Source organism: Cupressus sempervirens, chromosome 10 (genome assembly GCF_028749045.1).
Source record: "Cupressus sempervirens isolate cs-2001-9-10 chromosome 10, ASM2874904v1, whole genome shotgun sequence".
Classification (NCBI taxonomy): Eukaryota; Viridiplantae; Streptophyta; class Pinopsida; order Cupressales; family Cupressaceae; genus Cupressus; species Cupressus sempervirens.
The window spans coordinates 218,234,984-218,259,890 of NC_143127.1; the positions used below are offsets into that span (position 1 = coordinate 218,234,984).

At 35.8% G+C, this 24,907-nt stretch overlaps 1 protein-coding gene across 5 annotated transcripts in view; it reads right to left on the bottom strand.

Annotated features, from left to right (window-relative positions):
• LOC149533425 (FACT complex subunit SPT16-like) overlaps positions 1–23,927 on the bottom strand; it is an 81,050-nt gene extending 57,123 nt beyond the window's left edge. For 3 of the 5 annotated variants that reach the window (XM_089804454.1, XM_089804455.1, XM_089804457.1), the window contains exon 1: positions 23,736–23,927. The gene's annotated coding sequence lies outside the window, so the exon portion shown is untranslated. Of the gene's footprint in view, positions 1–6,998; positions 7,088–7,221; positions 7,312–23,735 lie in introns of all 5 variants that reach the window. The other 2 variants (XM_089804456.1, XM_089804458.1) reach the window with 2 other exon arrangements.
• Positions 23,928–24,907: the final 980 nt, after the last annotated feature.

Sequence of the window (24,907 nt, forward strand, 5' to 3'; positions counted from 1 at the left end):
CCTATAGTTTGTGCTTTCTTTATGGTGGAGTTCCTTGGCAATGCTAGAACATTTTCATCCATAAAGGTAACCCTATATTCGTCAACTTCAAGAGTGGAAATGGATATTAGGTTCCTCTTTATTCCCAATACAAACAATACTCCAATGAGTTGTAGAGAGATGCTAGACTTCAAATTTATGGTGCAAGTTCCAACCCCTTCTACTAGATATGCATAATCATCCCCAATTGTTACTTCTTCATCAGTTTCTTCTAAGTTCCCTGAATCCTGTGATTTGTCTTGATGAACCACTATCAATTACTCAGGTGTTGAGTTTGTTTGATACTTGGCTTGATAATGCTGAGTAGAAGACAAATTTCTCAAAATCATGTTCTATTTGTTTTTCCAAATTTAGCAAAGGATGCTTGTTGTTTTGTTCTATTAGGGCACTTGGTTACATAGTGTCTATACTGATCACATTTGAAACATTGGATTTTGAAAATATATTTCCTCTTCTTGGATGATCCCTTCCCATAAGAATTCTTCTTTCTCTTGAAGTTTTCCTTTTTACCTTTCTTATGAGAATTTGTGTTTAATACATGAATATCCTCGTCTATGGGTTTTTGCTTGTTACCTTTAGTCATCAATCTCGCTTCTTGTAAGCAATCGGCTCTTAGCCTATCAAATTGAGGGAGTTTTGATCTTGCACTTATTCCTGAACAAATGACTCCCATGACTGCTATCAATTTGATATCAACTGTTGACAGTTGATCTATTAGTTCAATGATTCTCATGAAATATGCATTAATGGATTATCCCTTGTTCATTGGTACATGATTAAGTTGCCTCTTTACAGCAAGGGTCCTACTGGTGTTGCTTATTCCAAAAGTGTCTTCAAGGGAATTAAACATTAGGTATGCAGCCTCAAGTTTTGACAATATAGGTACAATACAATCCCTAACTGCATCTACTATAAGTTTCATAGCTTTCTCATTGTTCTTGATCCATTGAGTTTTCTCCTGACCATTTTCTGATTCTATTTTGTTTTCTTTCACGAATGAGTCCAACTTATTTTCTTTAGTGTTAACTCCTTGCTATCAATTTGATATCCAACTGTTGACAGTTGATCTATTAGTTCAATGATTCTTATGAAATATGCATTAATGGATTCTCCCTTGCTCATTTGTACATGATTAAGTTGCCTCTTTACAGCAAAGGGTACTACTGGTGTTGTTTATTTCAAAAGTTCCTTCAAGGGAATTAAACATTAGGTATGCAGCCTCAAGTTTTGACAATATAGGTACAATACAATCCCTAACTGCATCTACTATAAGTTTCACAGCTTTCTCATTGTTCTCGATCCATTGAGTTTTCTCCTGACCATTTTCTGATTCTATTTTGTTTTCTTTCACGAATGAATCTAACTTATTTTCTTTCAATATCGTTAAGTTGTTTGCACCATCAAGACAATCCTCAGATCTGATTACAGTCAACATTAAAAAGAATGAAATCCGATTGCAATTTCAAGAGAGACTATGTTTTTAGAGTAATCTGATATCTCAAATTTAATCGGATCTTCCTTAGCAAGGCTCTAATACCATGTAAATGATGATTAAATTTATTTCACAATTTAACTATACACACACACACACACACATATATATAGATATGTATGTACATGTATGTATGTATGTACATACATACATACATACATACATACATACATATATATATATATGTATATGTCTTTTGATTTTCAAAATATGATTCCCGCTAGTCACTATTCTTTTATGTGCAGTTTTTAATCAGAATGTTCACAATTTTGATCTTGGCAGGTATGAAGGTGATACTAAAACAATGATGAGAAATACTGAATATGATATTACAAATCTAAATCCAATATTGTTGATATCCGATCTCCAAGAGGCAGAGCATTAATTGATTTTGATGCTATATTGGCCGATCCGGTCTAGTATATAAATGCAATAAAAGTCATGTTCATGAGTGGACGTGGCCCCACAAAGTGGAGGCATGTCCACTCATGACATGTCCTTCCATTTGCATCAATTCATTTCCCAAATGAAGCTCGAACACTGATCAGTATTAGTAGTAGTTTGCACTTAAACAAACTTACATATTACATTGTCGATCTGAAAGGTGATATAATTAGACTCGATCTGATTGCATTCAGTCAATCATTTCATCAGTGCTCGATCGTGATAAGAGGAACGTAAATGACAATAATCAGAAGTAGAATCTGCAAGTGCAGATTGACAATATTCGTGGGTCCATGATATGTTACGATCTGATATAGCTGATAATCATTTTATTTCAAGTGAATATATATATGTATGTACCTATATGTGTGTGTGCGCGTGTGTGCTATTGATTATCGTGTATCTGACCGAACCTATCATCTTTAACAAATACAAACACAGAAATGCAATAAAAAAGGAGAATATTTTTTCAGGTTGCTTGTATTGATCCAATGGTGGAGACCCACCCATAATGTATTAGGATAATAGATAATCTAATCATCTAGTATTGGTTAATGGTAATCCATTTGTAATCTATTGTAAACATTATAACGTTTCTAATATTTAGTTAGCTGTAGTTATCTGTTAGCTTTTTTAACTTTCTTTTAGCTAGAATAAAATGTCTCTATTCTTTACCATCGTTTCCTAAGGAAACATCGCTTTATTCTTTTGTATTTATAGACCTCTCGGTCTCTGTTAATAACAAGCAAGTATTTTACCAATTACTTCGTAATATGGTATCAGAGCCAATACTTCAAAAAAATTGAAAATTTTATAATTTCTTTTGAAATTATTTGCTACAAATTTTCGAAATTATTTCTGATTTTTCTAAAACCCATCTAGAGTTTCCTCTATTCAAACCACAGCATCAAAGGCGTGCAAAAAATCGCATGCGTACTGGTTCATCTTGGTCTGCAAAAATCTCAAGTTACTTATGCTTGAAAAATATGATTTGGACAAATCACATCTGTGTTTTTTGGACAAATACACACAATTTGTTCTTTTAACAATTTTTGCAATTGTTTTTTGCACTTCGCGCACTATAGACACCCTCTTTGGGGTCGTTTTTTCTTTCCCAAGCCAAAAACGACCTTAGATCGGCTGTTTGCAACCTCAAATCGCACTTTTTTGGCCTCCAAAACTCCATTTTTCTACAAATCTGAGCTTTCATGGCTGCCGACTAGGGTTTTTTTTGAAACCCTAATTTTTGACCTCGAAAAATTTTTTTGATTACAAATTCTTTGTGGATTTTTCAAGAGCTCAACTGGGTTGTCCATTTTTTTGGGTGCCTTGATTTTTGTGCCTCAATTTTTGAGCTAGCAGATCCAAAAACCAACAACATGTTCTCTCTGGGTTTCTCGCAGTGTTCCGAGACTCTGCGAGTCCGAGGTAGAGGTGGCCTTTTCGAGAAAAATGGCCTCTAGACTCTAACTCGGTCAAGTCCTGGCAGAGTCCACGTGGACTCGCTGAGTCCCGAGTCCAGGACTCCCGAATTTTTTATTTTTTATTTTTTGAAAAAAAATTTTAAATTTAAAAAGATAGAGATTTCTGGAAAATGTTTTTTTTCAGTGTATATTAATTCTGAAAATAATGTTGTGGTATGTCAGGAATTTATTAAGGATTGAATCTTAAATCTTAAACTTTATATTATATTATTCAGTTTTTCCTTCAGAAATTCGCTGTTATACTTATGTGATCCATGCAAAATTGTGTATGAGTGATAAGTAGCGTCTATTTATCTCAATTATTGTGTATTTGATGTTAATTGACTAAATGATGCATGAAAAAATCATTAAATCCTTAAAACTCTTTGAATTTCATGGGTTTTTCAATTTTCCGAGCCCTTGCCGAGTCTAGTCGCTGAGTCTGAGTCTGAGACTAAGTCAGATTTTGACTGTCTGAGTCAGAGGCGAGTTCGAGTCCTTTCGAGCTCTTTTCAGTCATCCTTCAAATTTTTTGGGTCTTCTATTTTTGCCTTGAAGAACGTACCTTCTCATATTTTCACAATTTTTCATTGAAAAATGTGCCATGGCATCTCTGACAAACATTCTGCTCGAGAACAACTCAAAATTCAATTATCAAAATTATGGCACTTGGAAGCAGGGAATCATAGCAATCTTTGAATATCAGAATATCGATCAAATTGTTCTAGGGGTTACGAAGCATCCGACTGCTCTTGGTACTGATCAAGATACATGGGATCTGAATAATTGAGAGGCGGTGATGCTTCTCAAATTATCCGTGGTTGATGATCAACTCTCTCAAATTTCATCTGGCAATGTAATGTCTTAGTCATAAAATAAATGTATTTAATTAAACCTTGTTAATGGGCCAATTGATTTGCCAATAGTGGGCATGTTGTGATGGTTAAGTTGTTGAGTTGTTATCCTTGCCATCAAGGTTCAAATCTAATGGGGATGAGGTCCCCTGTTTGTGGCCTCACTGGTTCATAGCTCTAGGTTAAAGCGTTTACCCCTCTTAAATAATTTTTTTTTTTTTTTTTAAAAAAATGGGCCAATTGATTTAATATATCTCAGACCCATTTTTAATTTAATTGTCTCTATAGGTAGGTGTGGCCATCAGCTATCTTTGTATGCCCTCGGAAGGTTTACTGATGGGTATTTAAGCACAACATATAGGTAGTTGTTAGCTATGAGATTTAGAGTATTTCTCTTGTATTGCGAACTCCCATGGGGATTCTCTATTGTTCGCCATTTTGGAAGTGAAAGACCTTCCCTATTTGGCTTTCTAGTTTCGATGGGATTCAACCCTCATCCTATTCCATTCTGCATACTTGCTCGGATCTGGCAAATCCGCGCACCATCTTTGTTATAAATTCATTTATATATATAGTTATATATCTTTGAGTTCCTTTGCACTGGCATTAATTGTTTGGCAAATACATGTTCTGGCATCTTGTTGGTAACTCATTCTGCATTCATCGTCTGGCTCCTGCATAACCCGTGGCGTAACAGAGCAACCGTACAGCCTCCAATAGCAACCGTATGACTACTAGCAACTACCGTTATTCTGGCATACACCCAGAACGGAACATTACAGTGGTATCAGAGCTTCTGATTCTGCTAGCTTGTGGAAGTGAAATGCAAGTTTATACTCGAAGGAGAAGGCGAAATAACCTTATTGGTAGAATGGCAAATCATCAAGATCCTACGACCGAAGTCATGAATCTTTTAAGAGAATTAAACAGAAACCAAATGCAAATCAACAAAACCCAAAGGCTTATGCAGGAAACCTTACAAAAATTGATCAAGAAAAAGACAAGAAGAGAACCAAATAAGCATAGAGACGACTCTGTTTCCAGAAGGACAAACTTTCAACCCTCTCGCTCTTGACCCTTGATACATATCTTCCTTCGAAGGACGGAAGCACCATGCAAAGAAAGAGAGCCCACTTTTCAAGAAATGCAAGAACAACTTTAGGAAGATTCGCGGAACACAAATATGGAAGATGATATATCTTACAGAGACTATGTTAATCTAAGAATGAGATATTCAAGCAAAGGGAATCATGGTAATTTTAATAATGATCTCAGGAGAAAGATCAAAAAGGTAAATTTATCACCATTTGATGTATCTGGAACCATCACTGCACAGGCATGGGTTCTGAAGGCAAACACCTATTTCCAACTCAACCTGATGCCCGAAGCAGAAGCAATCAAGTTGCTAGCACTCCATTTGGAAGGAGTTGCGCAAGAATGGTGGCACTATGGATTGGTTACTCTTGGCCACGACCAAATAACATCTTATGTTGAGTTCACTGAGAAACTCATTGACTGTTTCGATGGGAAGGATCCTGCACTGAACTTCAAAGATCTAGCTGAGCTAAAGCAAATAGGCACGGTAGACAATTACATCACTAAGTTCCAAAGGTTGTCAGTGTTAGTCACAGACATCTCTAAAAGATGTTGAATCGTGTTATTCATGGATGGGCGGAAAGAGCCTTTGATAGGTTGGATCAAAGGGTTCAACCTATGTGCACTCAACGAAGCTATTAAGAAGGTGCGTGACATGGCCACATCTTCCTCCAAAACTCACGCAGCTACACCAACACCATCGCCACAAGAACACAAAGACAAGGAACCAATTTTAAAAAAACCTCGGTTTGATGAAGATTCTCGGCAAGAGCTCTTGAGGAAAAAGCTCTATTTCACGTGCAAAGAACCATGGGACCTGGTCATCACTGCCTGGGGAAGGGAAAGATTCATTACATTAAAGTGATGCCTGATAACGATGAACAAATACCTTCAACGATTGATGAAGAAATTACCTAGCAAGAGAGGATAAATGCCCTAATACAAAGGGGGTTCCATTGCTACCCCCACTACAGTGACGAGAAGTGGTATCTTTTGGGTTCGTGGCATACTTCACGAAAAACAAGTCCCAATCATGATTTATAGTGGCGCCACGCTCAATTTCATCAATTCATCTTTAGTTACTAGTAAAAGATTGTGCACAGTTGAGCATGGAGGATTTGAGGTTAAGGTTGCACGAGGAACCTTGTTACCTTGCACTCATGTGATCCCATGACTACAAATTTCCATGGGAAACTATACCATGACAGATGATTTCTTTGTCAGAGATTTGGTTGATACTAATATCATATTGGGCATCCAGCAGTTGGAAACTCTTGACCAGTATGATGGTACCCAAATTTTCCAAATTTTGGCATCCATTTTTAAGAACAGCAAGACAACCTCATAGCTCTTTCTCAAAAAACTGGCAGGTTGGAAAAATCATCTCAACTACAGGTGGATATTCAGAAAACAAAACTCACTCATAACTTCAATGCTGCATTGAGAAGAAATATAGCAAGGCACCATCCAGGCCAACTTACACATAAATTAGTCAACATGGAGATCTGAATGTATGAAGAAAGAATCAAAGAAATACTTATGCTGAGATTATGCAAAAAATAATATAGAGGTCTGAGGATCTTCAGAATTTGGGACAAAAAAGATTGGCACCTGTTCATACTATGGGTCTCGAGCATTGATACCATCAGCTAATCTTGTTGTACTGACTTATCAGTCTCTCCTCCTGATTTTGTTTAGAGCTGTAATGGAGATAAATACAACTAATGTCAGAAAGTATGTGAAGAGAAGGGATTGTCCCAACACAAAAGGTCGTGCGGAGAAAGCATCTCACTTCAATGTTTTGTATTTTTTGGCTTTAAAGAATTAAGCTTACTGCTCAAGGAATGCACTGGTGATACTAAGGATTCTTTAAGCGTCATCAGATTATGGAAGGAAATCTCATGAATTGCCCAAGCCGCTGATGCTGCAGGTGAAATATTATATATTGAATGAGCATATGCAAAAAATATGTTCAAGTTCCTATTGCCCAATATGCGTTCCCAGCCAATGGATTTGGAAATAAACATGCATATAATATATTTGAGAATTCTCTCCCGCGGGAATATATGCAAACAGTGAATGCTCAATCAAGTCTTTCTATGCAACGAATTGCTCAATACAATCTACCCAAAAATAATTACAAGTTTCCGGCAATAATCAAAAGCATCAAGGAAAAAGTTAGCTATTTGATATAAGGTCATATTCAGATAATATTGGAGCCGATAAATGATATGTGACAGGTGTGTTTGGAAAACCATGTGATATCAGAGATCAATGAACTAGAAATGTGTGTCATGCCATTTTATCACTTATGCACAAGGTTGAAGTTATCCCAATAGCCCAATAACAAAAATCGATAATATACAAATTACATTACAAAATTTGTAATCGGTAAATTTGATTGATTAATTTTTTATTACAAAGAGATAAATTTATTTCCAAAGGATATGACTTTTCATTTTTCAAAAGTCACACCTTTCATTTGCATAGGATATAAATATGATTTTATTATTTGAAAAATAAAAAAGCAAGAGATATTCGAACAATTACATTCAGATTTACTCTGAAGAAGCATTTTTATATTTATATATTTTTGTAAGGAGGAATAAGGGCTCAATATGGCTTTGTAATATAAATTCCATTATTTTTTAAATTAAATAAAATGTCTTTTGTTTTTTTTTTAAAATGGCGTGGAGATTTAAACTGCAGGCAAATCGTCCTTTTTCTAATTATCTTCTAGAATTCTACATACAATTTAAATATCGGATAAGTGGATATGGTCATTTAGCATTTCAAATTTGATCATCGCAGATATTGTTAAATATTTAATCATTTCTGTATCTGTGTCCAGTTTGTCTCTTAGAGGAGTTAAAATTCAATCTAAACTAATTTAAGATTGCATATATATTTGATCCGTCGCATCTTGATTATTTAATTGTTGGCAGTTATAGTGTGTAAAGCATTATAAAGTTGTACATGATAATTCATTGAAGTTGACTCTATTGCCTGGATGAGCAGAGGCACTAGTCTTTTATTATTGAAGTCATAAAATCTATATATATTCTTTCTACAAGCATCAAATCCATTATTTACAAATATTATATACAAAACATTCAACTATCATTCAGCATCCAGTTTCAGTCTCATTGAGTTCAAGGACCTTGCCAGCCGAAGAACTCCAGAGGTTTAAATTCGCTATAGAAAAGCCTTAGATCAAGTAATCAAGTTTGAGCAGAAGGTCTACCTGCCTAGGTGTAGCGGAGCCTGAAGCACAGGAGAATCGAGAAGTATTCCCGTTCGTTGGCCAGAACTGATTGAGAACTCCTATCGGAGAAGTGGCAGGCTATTGAATTTCCAATCTGCGGTTTTAGGAACCAATAGATTGGTGACTCCGCTGGGGAGAGTTGCTCACAATACATATTGCGAAGTTATTCAGAATTCCTAAATTCGTAGATCAGTATCAAAAAGAAGTTGTATCAATTTGTTTGGAAGTGTACTCTGCTGGAAGTGAGAACCTAGGAAGATCAATACATTCCTTGAAAGAGGTGGCCACTCAATTCAATAAAGTTTCAATTGGTAACTCTGCTAAGGGAGAGGACTTAGAAAGAGATGATTTGATTATCTAACATGGAGAATATGTACTACAATTAGGAGGTAGATCTATGTTACACCATGGAGGAAGAATACATACACCCCTTAGATGCGTTTTTTAATTTGGAAAGATATGAAGGCGAGACATCGGCACACTTATTTATTAGGATGGTGGATATTTTTTGGGATGTACCTTCAGACATCATGCCCTCATACAAGGAATTGATAAGAAAGTTTCGTGAGTTGGGAATCTCGCCAAATGATCCTGATTTGATGCTTCTCTTCCAAATATTAGATGAAAGTTCAAATTATATATCTCTTTTGGATGCATTTTGGAACTTAGAAAAGCAAGAAGATGAATCTGCAACACAATTCTTTATGAGAATGTTTAATGCTTGTTAAGAAATACCTTCAAAATACAGACCTCCATCATCTGATTTTCTCTACAGGATGCGGGAATTAGGCCTCTTATATGATCATCAGTTTATTAATTTTCTAAAACTTATGGATAATGAGCTGGTTGGAGAGGAAAATGAATGCGAGACTAAAGTAACATATGAGTCAAATGAAATTTCAGATTCAAATGGAGATGAAAATTTTGAACATTCTAAAGGAGAATCAACTCATGATGATACTTATATGCCTGCAGATGATAGTGAATGTGAAAATGTGGAAGAGGATTCTGTTAGTGTGGAGGAGATTTCAGCCTTGTTAGATATGGAGTATCAAAAACATGTTGAAAGAAATGGTCCAAATTTTTTCTCAAATCACCATGGTAAGCAAGTTGATGGAATAGTGCATTCTCAAGGGGCATTGGATGAAAGAGATAATCATTCCGAGGAATCATATAGTGAGGATGAAGTAGAACATTATATGGTGTATGAACAAGAGGAAAGTTCTGAAGGTAATGTTGATGAAGACATCAGCTTTGTTGATGACACACCTAATGATCCAAATGAAAGCTCTCATGAAGGCATGCTTAAATATTCTATATTCCTATATCTGCTGTTTGAAGAGCAAGCAGAAAGGGATATGTCTGAGTTCACTATGTTCTTGAATCCTTTATTTGACGAAGATTTTCTGTGCAGCCAAATCCATCAGCACCATGACAAAGATAGCAGGTCTGATTTTGAAATTGATGAAACTCATAAAGTGTATTCAGAAGGTGAAACATCTTTCAGTCCATCCTATGAGCAAGAGATACATCAAACATATGAAGGTGAGGTGGAATCAGCCATGCATAATGGGGAGGCTATGTTGGAGAATAGTTCTGAAAATTTTCCAAGTATCATATCTGATGGAGTTCCTGATGAGGGAGAGGTAGCATTTCCTAAATATAAACCGTTTTCAATGCCTTATTGTGAGGATAAGCAACATCCGGAGTATGGGAACAAAGCATACTGTGAACAAGGAGATGTTCAAAACCATGACTATAAGGATGATGTTCAAAACCATGACTATAAGGATCCTCCATTCAGCAAAATTCATAGGGCACCTGATGATTTTGTGAAGGCTAAACGTGAGACAGATATCAATGAATACATTGGTAAAGTAAAAACAATATGTATTGTTTATACAAATGATGGCATCATGATCAGTAGGTTCAAAGTGTTACACAAACAGAATGGAGTTTTTGATAGAGTTAAGTAGCAGTGTTCATTTTGGGGGGCCTAGGGACACCCAATTTCACCGTGCATCATGTTAAGCATCGATGCTCGGTCTGCGGTCTGCTCTTCCAGAGATAGCTAGAATCTCATTATACCCACAAGGAGCATATGTCCCCAATAAGAGAAACCAATGGTGCCCAAATTTTCAAAATTTTGGCATCCATTTTTAAGAACAGCAAGACAACCTCATAGCTCTTTCTCAAAAAACTGGCAGGTTGGAAAAATGATCTCAACTACAGGTGGATATTCAGAAAACAAAACTCACTCATAACTTCAATGCTGCATTGAGAAGAACTATAGCGAGGCACCATCCAAGCCAACTTACACATAAATTAGTCAACATGCAGATCTGAATGTATGAAGAAAGAATCAAAGAAATACTTACGCTGAGAATATGCAAAAAATAATATAGAGGTCTGAGGATCTTCAGAATTTGGGACAAAAAAGATTGGCACCTGTTCATACTATGGGTCTTGAGCATTGATACCATCAGCTAATCTTGTTGTACTGACTTATCAGTCTCTCCTCCTGATTTTGTTTAGAACTGTAATGGAGATAATTACAACTAATGTCAGAAAGTATGTGAAGAGAAGGGATTGTCCCAACACAAAAGGTCGTGTAGAGAAAGCGTCTCACTTCAATGTTTTGTATTTTTTGGCTTTAAAGAATTAAGCTTACTGCTCAAGGAATGCGCTGGTGATACTAAGGATTCTTTAAGCATCATCAGATTATAGAAGGAAATCTCATGAATTGCCCAAGCCGCTGATGCTGTAGGTGAAATATTATATATTGAATGAGCATGTGCAAAAAATATGTTCAAGTTCCTATTGCCCAGTATGCATTCCCAGCCAACGGATTCCGAAATAAACATGCATATAATATATTTGAGAATTCTCTCCCACGGGAATATATGCAAACAGTGAACGCTCAATCAAGTCTTTGTATGCAATGAATTGCTCAATACAATCTACCCAAAAATAATTACAAGTTTATGGCAATAATCAAAAGCATCGAGGAAAAAATTAGCTATTTGATATAAGGTCATATTCAGATAATATTGGAGCCAATAAATGATATGTGACGGGTATGTTTGGAAAACCATGCGATATCAGAGATCAATGAACTAGAAATGTGTATCATGCCATTTTATCACTTATGCACAAGGTTGAAGTTATCCCAATAGCCCAATGACAAAAATCGATAATATACAAATTACATTACAAAATTTGTAATCCGTAATTTTAATTGATTAATTTTTTATTACAAAGAGATAAATTTATTTCCAAAGGATATGACTTTTCATTTTTCAAAAGTCACACCTTTCATTTGCATAGGATCTAAATATGATTTTATTATTTGAAAAATAAAAAAGCAAGACATTTTCGAACAATTACATTCAGATTTACTCTGAAGAAGCATTTTTATATTTATATATTTTTGTAAGGAGGAATATGTTGATGTTTCTCAAATCGCTGCAAATGTACTTGCATTGCCTGTTGAGGTATATGTTTTCCATATGCAACATTCTCTCATTTATATTGAACATAGGTTATTGAATAGACATGTCTATTCAATAATCAAATAATTAATTTATATAAACTTAATTATTGTTATCTATATATATAAATATATTTCTCACATATAATAAGTTTATATCTCACATAGAATTAAATCTCATATATAATTACATGAATATCCAAAGAGTTATTTGACAGAAGCTACCAAACATTAACACTCCCTCTTAGCAAGGGAGGATAAACACAAGACAAATATTACACCATTGGTAATATTAAGGATATCTCAGAAGTTCTCCACCATTTAATATAGCATACGATATCAAGTGTATTGATCTTCAGAATATCAACATATGATATTCATCAATTTCTCAAACTAGGGTATGATATCAAGAGTCTTGATCTCTCAGAATATCGACATCCGATATTCATCAAGTACTCAAAAATAAGGTTTAATATCACATTTGATATCAAGAGTATTGGTCTCCTAGAATATCAATAATATTCACCACTTACTCAAAATGTTTTGATATCACATTTGATAACAAGAGTATTGGCCTCCCAGAATATCAATGATATTCACCAATTACTCAAAACGTTTAGATATCACATTTGATATCAAGAGTATTGGCCTCCCAAAATATCAATGATATTCACCAAGTACTCTAAGAGTAATGGCCTCCCAGAATGTTGAGATACAAGACATTCACCATTTACTCAATTTATTAGATCTCATAATATAAGTCGATTGTAAGATCGTCACCTTACAACAACTTCTCCCAAATACAAGTGACATCATTTGGAACTCGTCACTTTCTCATGATGTACATCAAGGGTAGGCATAGTCATGAATCATAGTCCCATTGACTGCTATAATGTATCGATCACTGGAGAATCCATCTCAACATGGTTTACTCCCTCTGAGTCAATACAATCGAGATCAGCGAAGGTAGATCAAATCGCATCCTCTATCTTGCTCCCTCTCTTTCAAGGTTGCCCATAACAAAATGTCAGGCTTCCTCTGAATCTCAATCTCTTGAGCTCCTCATCTTGTAATACTTATGAGGAGTGTTAAGCTCCCTCTGAGCTTGATATTAATCCTCCTTATTCTGCAAGAACATTCTAAGAAGAAAAGATCAAGGCACATATCTTATAATAAAAATCTCTTTTAATAATTATTCTCAATAATAATATTATTTAATTATAAGAACATTTAAAATTTTGATTCTATATTTAATTCCTAATGAATTAAATCTATTCCAGTATTCGGCATAGTTATCAATATACTTATCATAATATATGTTCATAAACATATTATATAATATCTCATAATATGACTCTTAAAAAGTGAGCATTCATATTATACGCTTGGTTCTAAAATTTAAATTAAAACCAACACCATTCCTTACTTAGGAAATGATCCTTATTTAACTCACCTTTTATTCTATTATAAGTATTCATTATATTCCTCTTAGATTATATTATAACATATCTAAATTTTCTTATAAATATAACTATTTCTTATGAATAGAGTTCTAATTGCATGTTATTCTTACTTACCTTGCCCGATGGTGACGTGGACCTTCGTAATGATGTTCGGTTCACTTTACATTGGAACTTTAACTTCCAATTTGAGTTTTCTCACTTTACCATCTTTCAAATGGGTTTTGTGGCTCGAACGATATTTACATTAGAGTTTATTCTCCAAGCAGTAGTTATATGAACTCAGAAGTCCATCCAACGAGGTTGCAGACGCAGGCATCGGGTATGAAAGCAGCAGCACCGGAAAAGAAAATAACGGTGTTTGCCATAAGACTAGCCCTTCTTGAAAAAGCCACAAGTGGCCTCGGAACCTTGGCCTTTGTGTGGGCAACCGTTGCCCTCCTCGGCAGCTTCGCGATCAAATTAGAAAGAGAGGATTTCTGGCTGGTGACGATTATACTCGTAATTGAAGGCACCCGCAAGCTCAAATGGCAGCACGAGACCACCTTGACCATGGCCAAATTCAAGGAGGACGCCAAACAGGCAGGCCAGTTTCAGAATCCTCAACACCGGCCGCTCTTTTTTTTCCCGATTCTGTTGGGGACAATTTATTCTTGGCCCGCAATGTCACCTTGCAGAAGGGAAGATCTGAATGGGGTGCACCTACAGTCCTCAAATATTGAAAAGAGGCAACTTGCTTGGTCCAGATAACCCGTTTGTGATGTTATTCTGTCTCTGACTGTACCTTTACTGGTCCACGTCACTTTTTCCTCCAATCATTTCTCTTTTATCATATCTTCTATTCCTTCTAAAAATAATATACATTTGCATCTGGCTCTGATACCATGTTGATGTTTCTCAGATCGCTGCCAATGTACTTGCATTGCTTGTTGAGGTATATGTTTTCCATACGCAACATCCTCTCATTTATATTGAACATAGGTTATTGAATAGACATGTCTATTCAATAATCAAATAATTAATTTATATAAACTTAATTATTGTTCTCTCTCTCTCTCTCTCTCTCTCTCTCTCTCTCTCTCTCTCTCTCTCTCTCTCTCTATATATATATATATAAATATATTTCTCACATATAATAAGTTTATATCTCACATAGAATTATATCTCATATATAATTTGACATGTATATCCAAAGAGTTATCTGACAGAAGCTACCAAACATTAACAGAATAAGGGCTCAATATGGCTTTGTAATATAAATTCCATTATTTTTTAAATAAAATAAAATGTCTTTTGTTTATTTTTTAAATGGCACGGAGATTTAAACTACAAGCAAATCGTCCTTTGTAATTATCTTCTGGAATTCTAAATACAATTTAAATATCGGATCAGTGGATATGGTCATTTAGCATTTTAAATTTGATCATCGCAGATATTGTGAAATATTTAATCATTTCCGTATCTGTGTCCAGTTTGTCTCCTAGATGAGTTAAAATTCAATTTGGACTAATTTAAGACTGCATATATATTTGATCCATCGCATCTTGATTATTTAATTGTTGGCAATTAAAGTGTGTAAAGCATTATAAAGTTGTACGTGATAATTCACTGAAGTTGACTCTATTGCCCGGATGAGCAGAGGCACTGGTCTTTTATTATTGAAGTTAGAAAATCTATATATATTCCTTCTACAAACATCAAATCCATTATTTACAAATACTATATACAAAACATTCAACTATCATCCAGCATCCAGTTTCAATTTCATTGAGTTCAAGGACCTTGCCAGCCGAAGAACTCTAGAAGTTTAAATTCACTGTAGAAAAGCCTTGGATCAAGTAATCAAGTTCGAGGAGAAGGTCTACCCGCCTAGGTGTAGCGGTGAAGTGCAAGGGAATCGAGAAGTATTCCCGTTCGTTGGCCAGAACTGATTGAGAAGTCCTATCAGAGAAGTGGCAAGCTCTTGGATTTCCAATCTGTGGTTTTGGGAACCAACACAGTACACCCAAAGTTTCAAAAGGATGGACTTTTCATTCGAGACAGATGGCAAGAAGGTGCTACTAAGAGAAATGTCAAATAAAGGATCAAGGGAAGTCATAATCAAGAAGATGGAGGCCATTTTTAAACATAATTTAATCCCAGACACTGCAAGTAAAAACATGACAGTCAACACCTTACCCCGTTCCTTGAATAATTGGCGGGCCCATCTATTGGTCAAGTACTCCAAGAACACTTTTGCATGTCATTTGATGGATGGCTATATATGCGATGAAAGATACAAAGTTATTGATCACATCATTTACTTTGATGGCAATATCTACTTAGTACCTGACTCGGAACTGAAGAAGCTAATTACGGAAGGTTTCCTACAAACGAATTTGCATTTGCTTGAGGAGAAGCAAATTTTGGAACAAAAGGACTGTAATGTCCCGGTCATAAAATAAATGTATTTAATTAAACCTTGTTAATGGGGCAATTGATTTAATATATCTCGGACCCATTTTTAATTTAATTGTTTCCATAGGTAGGTGTGGCCGTCGGCTATCTTTGTGCGCCCTCGGAAAGTTTACCGATGGGTATTTAAGCACGACATTTAGGTAGTTGCTAGGTATGCAAATTTGGATTATTTCTCTTGTATTGCGACCTCCCATGGGGATACTCTACTATTCGCCATTTTGGAAGTGAAAGACCTTCCCTATTTGGCTTTCTGGTTTCGCTGGGATTCAACCCTCATCCTATTCCGTTCTACATTACTTGCTCGAATCTGGCAAATCTGCGCACCATCTTTGTTATAGATTCATTTATATATATAGTTATATATCTTTGTATTCCTTTGCTCTGGCATTAATTGTTTGGCAAATACATGTTCTAGCATCTTGTTCATAACTCATTTTGCATTCACCATGTGGCTCCTGCAAACCCTGTGGCATTACAGAGTAACTGCACGACCTCCAAAAGCAACCGTACGACCTCCAAAAATGTACAACCTCCAAGAAGCAAGCGTAAGGCTACTAGCAAATACCATTATTCTAGCATACACCCATAACAGAACATTACAAGCAAGACAGCGGTTGAGATATGGGCACATCTCAAAGGTTTTCATGAGACTTCTGACAAAAGCAGAGCTTTCTTTTTTAAGAACATTGTTTTTTATTATCATGGATGAGCGAACCTCACTCCAGGAACGCCTAAATAAGATTTAGGATATCTGTGATCAATTTCTTGCCATTGTCTGCAAAATGAAGAGGACATTGTGGTTATCACTCTTCGAAGTTTACCAAAGTCCTTCAAGCATTTTATCGAGACTCTCAACATCACATCTTCTGGTGTTGATCTGAAGTTCACCGATCTCTGCACACTTCTGCTTCAGCAAGATCAATGGAAACAACAGCTTGGTAGCAATTCCAACTCCACCTCCATAGAGAAAGCCTTTGTTGCTAAATCCTTTCAGAAGGATAAAAGCAAGTCTCAGTCGTCTTCTTAGCATAAGTCATCTGCTCCACCCTCAAATGGCTCCCGGAAGAAGAACATTCAATGCAACTATTGCCACAAGTTTGGTCACATGAAGGTTGAATGTTAGAAACGCTTAGCTGCCCAATCTAAGCAATCAGGTTCGCAGCCCAAAGTAAACAGTGCTGAGCACACTGAGCAAACGAAATTTGTCTTTTACACCTTTATGACTAAAAAACCTGCAAATATTGTGAAGTCATATGCCTGGTACATTGATTTAGGTGTCTCTCATCATTTCACTCACCACAGACTAGTTTACTGACTACCAACCTTATTCATATTTTGTTATTTTTGGTGGCGGAGAAGAGTACACTGTTGTCGGCAAAGGCAACATTCAGATTTAGTCTACTAGGAGGAATCTCATTTTCTTCGATGTGTACTATGTTCCAAGGATGGAACTAAATCTACTCTCAGTCAGTCAGTTACTACGACATTCTCAACACTTGGATATCATCTTCAGTTCACATCAGTGTACCATCACTGATTGGGCAACTCAATCTATTGTTGTAGTGGGTCTTGAGGATCATGGTCTTTTCCAACTTATTCATCCTGGTGATTCTCGAGTCTTAGCTATAACTGCTTGGTGGTCTGTTAGCACACTTTGGCATCAGCGATATGGACACTTAAATGTGCATATCTCTCTCAGCTTGCTTGGGATGAGCTTGTCCTTGGATTGCCAGAGATTCAGACTCAAGAGCTTGGAGTTTGTGATACATGCCAGGCTGGGAAGCAACATCACACACTTTTTACAAGTGGTGATTCATGGTGCACTTCTTAGATACTTCAGCTTGTTTATGCCAATATCTGTGACCTTCCTTTCTTTCTTGGGTACAAGTATTTTCTGTTGTTTGTCGATGATTTCAATAGAGAAATGTGGGTGTATTTACTTAAAAAGAAATTAGATGCATTTCCTTTATTTCAAAAGTTTAAACCTTTCGTTGAAACAAAATCGAGAAAATCTATTGTCACTCTTAGATCAGACAATGGGGGGAATTTTGTTCTAATGATTTCTCTAGCTTCTTGGATACTCGTGGCATTAAACACCAATTAACCACACCCCACACACCAAAATAGAATAGTGTAGTTGAACAACAGAACAGAACAATCACCAAGATGGATCGATCAATGCTTGAACGCAGACATGTTTTGAAGAAGTTTTGGGCAGAAGCAGTCAACACTGTAGTTTATCTTTTGAACCAGTCACCTATAGTGGCGGTTAAAAGTAAAACTCTGGAAGAGGCCTGGTCAAGTCGTGAGCCCAAAATCAATCACTTGAAGGTTTTTGGCTCCCTTGCTTTTGTTTGAATCCTCGATGCGTCATGCACCAAGTTGGATGCCAAGAGTCAAAAACTCATGCTTGTTAGATACAATAGTGTTTAGAAAGCCTACCGATTGATCGACGCTGAGACATCTCATCTCCTCTACAGTCATGATGTAGTCTTTGATGAGCAGCAAGGACCATTCATGCCTGTTTCTCCCGTTCCTAATCTAGCAAACCAGACTATTGAGGCTCATGATTTGGGAGTTAGGCTTCCATTAGGTCCACCTGATGGGAGAGCTCCAGTTATACCAATGATCCCTGTACAGACACCTTCAGCTTCTCCTACAAGATCACCTCAATTTGTAGATGCTTCACCTGAGTTGGATCTAGATTCTTCTGATGAGGAACCTGATCAAGCATCTCTTGATGCTAATGTTGGTCATTCTCCTCTCGGGCCTAAGTGGTGGACTAAGACACTTGCTAATCTTCGTGATAATCGGTTCATTAATGGGAGAACTACTCGGAATAAGAGAAAACCTACAAAGTTTGTTAACTTTGCTCTCATGACCAACATTCATAGTGTATTTGAACCTCAAACATATTAGCTAAAGGAATTCCAGAGTTGGAACAAGCCATGACATTTGAACACCAGAGTCTACCTAAGTATAAAACCTAGGTCCTTTATGATCTTCTACAAAGGAAGAAACCAATTGGCTGCAAATGGGTTTACAAAATCAAATACAAATCTAATAATACTTTGGATAAGTACAAAGCTCATTTAGTTGCGAAGGGCTTTTCTCAGCGTTAGGGCATTGATTATGAGGAGACCTTTGCTCCTAATACAAAGATGAGCACAATTAGATTAGTCCTAGTGATGGCAGCACAGTTTGGCTAGAAGGTCCATCAGATGAACATCAAGATTGTTTTTTTGAATGGTGATCTCCATGAAGAGGTCTACATGACACGGCCTCCTGGTTTCAAGGTTGTTAGTAAAGACCATCAGGTTCTTAGATTGATAAAAGCTCTCTATGGCTTGAAGCAAGCCCCTCGGGCATGATACATAAAAATTGATAAGTACCTCAGTGATCAAGGCTTCAAGAGGAGTTCTTTAGACTCAAATTTGTACATCAAGACTACTGACAGTGACATCATCCTTCTAGTTATTTATGTGGATGATTTGATCATCGCTGGCAGTTCGTCATCTTTGATTCAAGGAATCAAACAAATTTATGCCAGTCTTTTGATATGACTAACCTTGGGCTCATGCATTATTGCCTAGGTGTTAAGGTTTGGCAACAGTCTTCTGGTATGTTCATCTCTCAGTCCAAATATGCCAGGGCTCTATTAGAGAAATTTTGTATACAGGATTGCAAGCCTGCATCTACACCCATGGAGAAAGGTCTCAGGTTATTAGCCAAGTTTGATTCTCCTCCCATTGATACTACATACAAGCAACTAGTAGACAGCCTCATCTACCTCTCTGTTACTAGGCCTGGCATCAACTTCGCAGTTAGCTACATCTCACACTTTATGAAAGCTCCCAAGGCTGATCATTGGATGACCACAAAGTGTGTGCTTCGTTATGTGAAGGGCACTTCAAATTATGGACTTCTTTACTCTTGAAATTCTAGTCCTAGGCTCAATGGGTTCACAGATTCAGATTGAGCAAGCTCTGTTGACAATAAAAAGTCAATTTTTGGATATGTGTTCAGTTTCGGCTCCAGTGTCGTCACATGGACCAGTAAGAAGTAGAAGTAGCAGGCAATTTCTCTCTCCTCTACAGAGGTCAAATACAGAGGGACTATCAAGGCAAGATGTGAAGTTGTTTGGCTTCGTCAGATGCTTCAAGATATGCAAATGTTACTAGCAGGACTGACTACTCTATTTGTTGATAACAAAGGCATTATCAAGTTAGCCCGAAATCCAGTCTTCCATGAACAAACCAAGCACGTGGATGTTTACCGTCACTACATACGAAAGCTGGTTGAAGACGGGACAATAGATTTGCAATATGTTCCTACCACAGATCAGACTATAGACATTCTCACCAAGCCTCTTGGTCCTGATAAGCTTGTAAAATTCAGAGAACAGCTTGGTGTTGTAGATAGATTAACCATTAAGGGAGGGTATTACAATAATAGATAATCGTCTATTATTGGTTAATGGTAATCTATTGTAAATATTAGAATGTTTCTAATATTTAGTTAGTTGTAGTTAGCTTTTTTAGCTTTCTTTTAGCTAGAATAGAATGTTTCTATTCTTTACAATCATTTCCTAAGGAAACATCACTTTATTCTTTTGTATATATTGACCTCTCAATCTTTGTTAATAACAAGCAAGTATTTTACCAATTACTCTATAATATAATGGAGGTCACGTGTTCAATACTAGAGGTGGATAGGGTTGTACATTCTAAATCATTATAAAAGTAAACTGAAAAAAAAGTACCCTTTGCAATGCCTGCCTGGAGAGCTCGTACCCTAAACTAGTGGCTCCCTAGCAATGACCTAAAAACTTAAAAAACTAGCTTTACCTTTCAGGTATCGACCTTCATTTATCAAAGTAGACATATTACCCAGAGAATGATGGCATGCAATCAATACTCTGATTGCTGCAATGTTATTGCGATTATAAAAGAACTGTCGAAATAATCCAAGAGTTTCAGCATATTTTTGTGAGCAATATCTAAGCCATTTTCCATCAATCCCACAAAAAATTCAGCAAATGATAGAATGATGCAATGGAATCTCCACAATAACTTATTTTGAATTTTCCCAACTTATACCATTGTCAACTACAATCCTCCAAGCAGTATTTGCAATTGCACCCCCAATAAGATATCTCTCAGGAAGTCAGATGTAATTCAAATTTAGCTTTGCAAAATTTCACTGAGAAAATCTGCAGATTGTTGCAATCTTACTTAACAGGTCAATTCCACAACTACCAGCTGTTGTGAAGAATTGTATACAAATTTATAACACCTTCACCTTACAAAGAATCAAATATTACCAGGGCCAAGCCTTGGACATCCTGACATCTCTTACATCAACTGTGTTTAAAGAGGGAAAAATGATAAAATCAAATTTGTATAAATAATAATTTCATAAAAACAAAGGGTGTCATTTTCAAATGCTTATTGTCAATGATCATTTAATACAGCAATTGGCAAACCATAATTGTGACTTCATATTCATATCTCAGTGTTTTACTCAATTTTGGATTTTAATTTTCAAGGGTCAATATCGGTCATTCATTTTGATCAATGCTTCAGGATTTTTAATGATGTTCAATGTCACATACAGTTTTTAAAGGTATTTTAATTTCAACCTTTACAATTTTAAATGATGTTCAACAAATTTGTTATAAAGTTGAAAAGATATAAAATATGTTTGTGTACATGTTTCTCGTATTACATGTATTATCAAAATTTCAGTCACTGTCTCATTCGTCCACTCACCAGACTCCTCGGAAGCAAATGGCAGAATCTCACACAACTCTATGAGCACACCATTCTAGCTGAAACCATCCACCTCATCTCTCAAACACTTTATCCCCTCCCCAACCTGTTTGGACATGGATTTTGCAGACAAAAGATTCTCCTCTTCAACTACCCCGTCATCTGTAATAATATCCTCTTGACTTTCCTTCTTCAAAATCGCACCATCAACATCCAATACATTGTTTTTAGCATCCTCAGCACTTTCCAACCCTACCAAAGCCAAACACTGTTGTAATTCTAAAGGCCTCTCACTAACCTTAACTTCACCTACTTCAGATGCCTCATTCCCCATTACAAACACCTCTAAAAAGCCCTTTGAACGCTCTTTTTATCCTGTCCATGGAATTTAACTTTGCCTCTGACAACATAACACCACCAGTTCTCATGCTCATCTGCATTCTAAAAACTAGGCTTTTCTTGCCTTCCTCTATAAAGTCATTCTGCTTGGGAGAGATATACATGAGAATGTCAGGAAGCTGCTCCTGTGTGAAGCCCTCCAATATTTTACATTTTGTCTCCACATCTTCCATATTCACTAATCTTTCTCTTCTCACTGCTAATTCAACTTCCTCCTTGTTACACTCCAAACACTAACTCATTGCACCGTCTTGTTGTTTAACAACACTCCTTTCTACAGCATCTATATCCTTTATTTTTAGAGCAACTACAGATTCCTCAACTTCATCCAACCAATGTACACGATGCTTGTTTGAGGCTGATGACTTTTAATACAACTTATTTAATGCACCCATCAAATCAGCAATAGTTGTTGCATTGGATATATCAAAGGCTAAATTTGGAGATAAGTGCAACCGAACTCACTCCTGAGGCTTTTCGGTCCAATACATCCCAATCTTCATCCAACATTGCTGCTTGTTTCTTTACTTTTCCACACAATGGTCACAACAAATCTTCCTCACACAAATAGTCCTCTATTTGCATCTTCCATGACTCGTAGTTACGACCATTAAATTTTTTGATCTTTCCTTCAACTGACATTGCTCTCACTCAAACTTGAATCTCTCATGTCAGGTCTAACACCACAATGGCTCTAATACTAATTGTTAAAACATAAAAGAAAAAGCTAGAAACAGAATTCAAGACATAAACAGAGATTAAAACAAAAAATACAGTTTTATAGTGGTTCACCATTAATGACTACGTCCACTCTCAAGCAGGGCAATAACTTTATTAGTTTTTCCAACATCTTACATACAACAAGTGTAATCCGGAATGGGAAGGGTCAAGGGTTACTGGAGGGAAACAAAGTGATTGTTGGGTTTCACATCCGACAACGGGAAAGCATGGATTAATTCAATGAAAAGCCAAGGTTGTGAATAGGAACGGACACAACTTCCAATTGCTTTGGAATAATAAGTTAAGCACAAGGTCCACCAATTCAAGACTGAATATTCATAAATGGACTCCAGCCTGGCGGACGAATCCAGAAATGAATTTTTTGCGAAAGCACAAAGAACAGCATTTGTAAATATTGGAGGGGCCTTCGTCTTGTAGCGCTCAATGGAAACAACTTTTTATGTTAGGGTTTTCTTTTGCTGGCTTACTTAAGATCCTGCTTATGAACGATGGTAAATTTGGTTGTGGTTAGAGACTCTATTGATACTCATGTTATCATCAGTTTGCACGTGACATTTGATTTTGCCCAACTCAAAAGAATGTTGTAGGACAAAATTATTAGTAATAATAACAAGCGAACAATCAAAAAATTCCAGATGTCCAGTCTCACAGAATATCCCAATGTCTAAATTTGCTTCCAGTTTAAATACTACTACCTAGACATTTCATCACAATTTAACGATCTCGTAAAAAATAACGTGAGATGTGATTAAAAATCATGCATACCTTGCGCCGATCATGTTACTGAATGAGAGGAAGCGAGCATACAGAATCTAAAAAGCTCGCAAACAACGTAAACAGATTTCTGCATTCGGCCAAATTTTGTATTAGCTTACATTTCGCTCTCGATTTCCAGATAAATTCGGCTTTAACAGATATGTAATTGGTGTATTTAATCTCACAGCATATAAACTTTTAAATAATAATAATATTTAGCTATTTATTTCACATAATTCTGAAGAATAGGCGTTACGTTTGAACTATTCGAGCACAAGTTTCGAACAATCGGAACTCATGGATTTAAGTTGAAATTTGTAACTTTTTTTCATTAATTAATTTATATTAATAGAGAATATTTTCTTTTATAATAAATATTACTAAATACATGCCGAACATATAAATAGTTAACTAAACAAGTAGATAAGAAAACGTTATTTCTTGTGACTAAGAATAAATAAATAAACAAGTAGATAAGAAAACTAAACTTCTTGTTAGTTGATAAAAAAAAATTGACAAATTATTTATTTGTTTTTTATTAAAGAGATGTTTCATTTATAAAAATATATAATTAATTATAAAATGAAAGTGTATATTTTTAAAATTAATAAAAATAATAATATTTATTTTGATATTAAAGAATTATTTTATAAGTTTGGGTTTAGTTTGATTAGCAAGAGTTTAGTTTAGTAAAGTGTGAGGTGCCAAGGTCTAGTGGCATTGGAGGACTTGTGGCCACATTACAAGACATGTTAAAAATGTTAAACTAGAGCACTATAATTTAAAGGGGATGATAACTACAGTCTTCCACATACATCCAAAGATGGCAATAACAAAGCATTTTAGAATGTTTTGTAGTTTACACAATAGAAGCATTAAAGCATGGAGAAGTCCAATGTACATTCGAATGTCTCAAAATAAAGATAATGAGATTTTATAGATTTTTGACCTATCACCTATCAAAATATTATTTAGTAATAAAGTCAAGATCTACAAGGAGAAGAACAATACTCTTGCAAAGTATAAATTGAATAAGATGTGTGCATACATGTAAGGCATAAATAACACTTTTTTTGTAACTATACATGCTTAGTAATCCATCTTAGTACTGAAAAAAACCATGTGAGACAAAACAAAGAAATCACAAAGAACTTGCAATGACATGGAAATTATGCACATTG